Genomic DNA, 5,541 nt, shown 5'->3' with positions numbered 1-5,541 from the left:
TTGTCAATAGCTTCTCAAGATGATCTTACACAGGTAACCACAGTTTCTGTGATTTCCTTAATACAATGGCTGTACCATATAACAAAAACAGCATCTCACAGCATCCCTCTGCATCCTGTGGTCCTTACACTCTTTCTCCCTCTCTTTCTCAATGTTTCTCAAGTCTTGAAAAATGGTATAAATACCCCATTTAGATCTGAGTACTCAACAGTCACTAATTCTTACATAATTACTTTTAAAGGATATCTTCTATCAATATCATTATTCTGGAGATCCATTTATGACAGTGATACAAAGTTTCCTTTATAAGTAAATGCAGCAAATACTATTTATTGTATGACCCTGAGTAATGGACTTGATCTCTCTAAATGGTTATTTCTTCATTTATAATGTTAGGATGCTAAAGAATACTCATGAAAAAGAGTTTTGCAGATCAGAACATATGAATATGATTATACCAATGGGCTGAGAGCTCCATGCATTTTCCAGACTCCAGGGTCCCTGGCACAGGGTCGATGCTGGCTAATTTTATGTCAACTTGACACAGGCTAAAGTGAGAGGAGGGAATTCCAGTTTTAAAAAATTCCTCTATAAGATTGGCCTATAGGTAAGCCTATTGAGCATTTTCTTAACTATTGATTTATACGGGAGGGCCAGATCATTGTGTGCAGGGCCACCCCTTGGCTGGTTCCAGTTCTTTAAGAAGGTAGGCTGAGCTGGGTTGCGGTGGCACACAGCACTTTAATCTCAGCACTAGGAGGCAGAGACAGGTGGATCTCTGTGTGTTTGAAGCCAGCCTGGTCTACAAGAGCTAGTTCCAGGACAGGCTCCAAACCTACAGTGAAACCCTGTCTCAAACTTCTCCCCACCCCCCAAAAAATAAGAAGAAAAAGGTAGACTGAGAAAGCCATGGATGGAGAGCAAGCCAGTAAGTAGCACTCCTCTGTGTCTTCTGTTTCAGCGCCTGCCTCCAGGTACCTGCACTTCTTGTATTCCTCTCCTGACTTCCTTCAAAGATGTAGAAACATAAGCCAAATAAACCTTTCCTCCCCCAGGTTGCTTTGGTCATGGTGTTTCATCACAGCAATAGAAACCTCAACTGCAGTCCTGTCTGGGCTGTTGAATGTCTGAAGGAGTAAGCATCACGCAAAGGGGCTAGGGCGCTATGGTAAACTGGTTTAGTCAAGGGAATGTGAATTAAAGTCATTCCCCATGCTAACCTCGATTGACTGGTAGTGACTGATGAGGTCTTGCATCGGGAAGGAATCTGGAGCCATGATTAAGTGATTGATTAGCAATGTATCTCATGGATTCAGAAGTGGAGAGTGACAGTATGACCACACGTATTTTCCATTCATCATTCATTCCTTCTTTCTCTCAGCAAACATTTATTAACTGTCGACTGCATATTGGGCATCATTCCAGGCACCTGAGATTCCAGCAGCCGAGCAGTCTGGATGATTTCGCCGGACAGAATATCCTATGTGACCTACTCTTCTCCAGCTCCCCGAAGAAGAGCAGCCTCTTGACATTTGCTTAATCCTGGCTGAGACCAAAAGAGGGACTGTCATTTATCTGAAGTCACAGAGCGAGTGCAGTGGCAGAAGCAGAACCAGACTTCTGTTGTCTCTAAACTGAGCAGAGCTGTATACTCAGTTTACAAGCCTGTTCCACATACTAATCCTTACTGTAGCCAGTGCAGAGCCACAGCCCCTAGATTGCTCCCCAGATCCCCTTCGTTCTCCTCCCTCCTCCCATCCTGATTTCCCGCATGCTGTCTCTCTGAGGGCAGAAGAGACCTTCTGTTCTCTGTCTGGAAGCAAGGAGGAAGGTGAATGGGAAGCAAGTCTCCAGAGGCCTCAGGAGTTTGGAGAGGTGTTTTAAAGCGGCTAGAGAACAAAGAGGAGAGAAAAGGAGGGGCAGGGACAGTAGGAGGCCCACTATTGGCAGTCTGGTAATTGGTTGCTTTCAGTGGTCAGCTTCTCAGGTCTCCCTCCCTGGAGAAAGCTAAAAAAGGACAAAATTGAAGAAGATTCTCTCACAAATTAGTGAGTTTGGACTTGAAACTCCAGTCACACCTGGGCTCAGAGCCCAGGGTTTGATCTCAGAAGCCCCATAAAGGAAGCCAAGTGGGAAAGAAGGGAGGAGGTTGCAGGCAGCCTGCCGTTCCAGCCTCAGCAGCTCTGGGGGAGCCTTCTCCCTCCATGACTCCTGCAGGAGCCTACAGTGAAGAAGAGCTTCACAGATGACTTCGTTCAGTTGCATCACATTAGAGACAGAAACATCCCAGAAAAGAAGAGGGCCTTGATTGTAGCACCAAGCAGAATGGATACCAACTGAAGACACCCAGCTGTCCATGACCACATCACCCATGGGCTAGGTTTCATGAGGCCTCTACTCACAAGGCTTCCTGGTGTATACACATCACTGCAGCCCTTTGCATTTCAGTCAGAACCCATTACAGGCAGTGCTCTAAACTTCAGGTCTTGCAGAGAAAATGGGTAAACAGAATCCTCCCTGTCTTCCGGAAGCTGCTGGGTCCAGGCTTTCAGAAGTAAATGGAATAGAAAGTACAGGGAACAAGGTGAATGCAGGCACTACACTGGAGGAGGACGTCTTAAAGGAGGTAATATTTGAGTTTTGTGAGCCAAGGAGAAAATGGTAGACAATGAACTAGGAAGAAAGCAAATTATTTAAGATTTTGTGGACCTTGAAGCAGAATTAGGATTTTTATCTTAAGAGTAATTGAAGGTTTTAAACGAGGAAGTAGCAAAAAGCAATTTGTTTTCTGGAAAGCTTCCTCTGGCTACTCTGTGCAGCAGGGTAGCCAGCTTTCTATAAAGAGCAATTAGTAAATATTTTCAGCTCCACAGGCCAGATACTCTCTGTGGCCACCAGACTGTGCCACCAAAGAGCAACAGTGGTCACAAGCAGCACTGAATCTAATGAGCGTGACTATGTTCCAACAACTCTTTATGGTCAGAGAAATCACAGTCCCATGCTGCTATCATGTATCAGAACATGGTCTTTTTCTTATTTTTGATAAGTTAATCAGTTTATAGGCACTGCAAAGTCAAGCAGAGTGCTGCATTTGGCCCATGAGCCATGGACTACAATAAACAAAGAAAGAGAGAACACAAGAAGACCAGGAGGAGACTACGTTAGGAGGACCCATGTTCTGGACATAGATGACAGTGGTGGAAGTGGACATTCAAAAGTGACTTTACAAGTGAATTCTTCTAGAGGACATTAAAACAGCATGAGGAGAGGGAAAGTACAATGGCAGTTCATTAGCTTAGATAACTGATCTCTTGAGATGGGGATATACAGGCTAAGTGGGCTTAGGGATCAAATCAAATGGTAACAGTGTGTTCCCAAGCAGGATTTAAAACAAACAAACAAACAAACAAACAAAAAACAGTGGGCCTTAAGGTTCAAAAATATGACACAAGTTGTTCATTCATATGTAAATTTTATGTTATTGCGACATTACCATAACTATGCCACAAATACTGCATGCAACATGTTTACATGAAATCTGTATTCATCCTTCATCTAAAATCTAAGCTTAGTTAGGCATTTTGTGTTGCCATTGCTACATGTAGCACTCACACCAGGGAGGTGTAAGCATTCAAGGAGGGAAAGAAGCAAGACATCTTGGAAGAAGCAACAGTGGGGTCACACTCAGGAGTTCTACAGGTGACTCAGAGATGAGGTTTGATCTGGGGGGAGTGAGAAGCACTCCTACCCTCGGGTCAGGAATTCAACCATGTGCACAGCATCAGTGAGGCTAGGGCCTCGGGCAAGACGCCGAGCAGGACAGCGCTGTTGAAGTCATGCATGGGCCAGGGCATCTCAGACATCCTCCAGGGACAGGCCAGAGTCAGCACCTTGAGGAGATGCAGGTTTCCAAGCCCTGACCCACTTGCCCCAGAAGTTCCTGCGCCGAGAACCTGGGTTAGACTGTGTCACATATGAGATGCTAAGTTCAGAAAAATCTGAGTTAACTAACTCTTTATCATGTACAAATCTCAGGAGCTCAGCAGGCTGCTGTTGCTGTGAAAATCATGTAGGGAGGAATTCAGGTAATTGGAACAAAGACAACACAGAGTAGGCAGAAATCCTGTCATCGTGACCCTTCAGATAGAGGTCTGTCCATATGGTGGGCATCGGGAATTCCTGGCTGCTGGTCAAAGGATCAGTCATAGTGAACAGGTACCTCTCCTTTGGCACCTGGCTCTCACTCAGGCATCAAGCAAAGCACCCATCTCCCGTGCCTTTCCTTCCCATCCCACATCCTTCCTTCCTCCGCCCACAGCACCACTGAAATGATTCCCCCAAATGCAGCTATTACTGTGGCTGGAAATCTCTTTACTGCTGATTCTGCTAATGGAAATGTTCCTTTCCTTTTCGGCTGCTTGGAAAGCCACTCGTGACTTCCCTGCGTGCCTGAGAGTAAGACTCTGTCAGCCAGTCACCACCAGAAGGGAGAGAAATATCCCCCACCTGCTACGCCAACACTCACCAGCCTTAGCCTCAGTGTCTCAGTGCGTCTCTGCCTAAACTGTCCTCAGACAACCCCAGAATTCCCTCCTGCCCCCACTTCCCCATAGTTGGCAGAGATCAATGGCCATTTCATGCTTTTGTGCCTTACTGAGTGAGGAACAGGGAGGGAGAGGAGAGGCATAGGCAGTGAATCCAGATATAGAAAGAGGAGGAGGGGAGAAGTGGAGTCCACATTCATTATTTATTCATACCTCTAAACCCCACCACCACCAAATCAAATCAAAACAAAACAACAAAGGTCCCAGGTGGCAAAGAGTCACAGAACATGCTGGGCTATGATGGGTATTCAGCGTTTCCACGAGGATCACAAGGCTTACTGTAAGTAAGAATTGTGCACAGTGCTGGGTCCTGATTAATTTGTAGCTTATGGAGTGTTCACCAAAGAAAAATAACCGAGAAAACCACACACATGACTGTCGTGTTCCATTTGCCTTATGGATAAGCAGGCAGAGGCTAGCTTAGAGATGGCATGTGGGAATCCTGGCTCAGGCAGACGTACTCTGGAAAGTCTGCATCCGGTTTTGGATGCTGAAAGCCAGTACACGCTTCACTTCAGCTCACTGACTCTCCATCAGAGAAACTTACCTAGTGTTTATTTTGCACTGGAGTCCCTATGGGGTCTTGGAAGATGGACATACCTCTGCTAATTCAATGAGAGATTTATTTTCCTAAAATTGAAAGGCATATTATCTAATTCCAGTGTTCTAGAAGAACATATATTAATCAATGTTTGTAGAATTCTAATACATAATATTGCTTCCGAACAATGCAAATCCCACTTTAAAAGTAGAAAATTATAAAAATCGCATAATAGTGTTAAAAAGTACAAGAGCTTAAACAGAGTACACCCAGCCAGATAGAAACTGTATATCATAGATACCAGATGCCCTCGCCATTACTAGAAAGTCAACATTAAACTTCTACAAATTCCTAAAAGGACACAGTCATTAAGTCTTCTGTAAGACTACACATAGC

The 5,541-nt window shown here is 44.8% G+C and overlaps 1 protein-coding gene across 3 annotated transcripts in view; it reads right to left on the bottom strand.

Annotated features, from left to right (window-relative positions):
- Positions 1–5,541, bottom strand: part of Astn2 (astrotactin 2) — a 979,028-nt gene that overhangs the window by 964,108 nt on the left and 9,379 nt on the right. The gene's annotated exons all lie outside the window — the stretch shown is intronic.

The sequence above is a fragment of the Myodes glareolus genome, chromosome 3 (genome assembly GCF_982192425.1).
Source record: "Myodes glareolus chromosome 3, mMyoGla1.1, whole genome shotgun sequence".
Classification (NCBI taxonomy): Eukaryota; Metazoa; Chordata; class Mammalia; order Rodentia; family Cricetidae; genus Myodes; species Myodes glareolus.
This window is presented reverse-complemented; position numbering and strand designations above follow the sequence as displayed.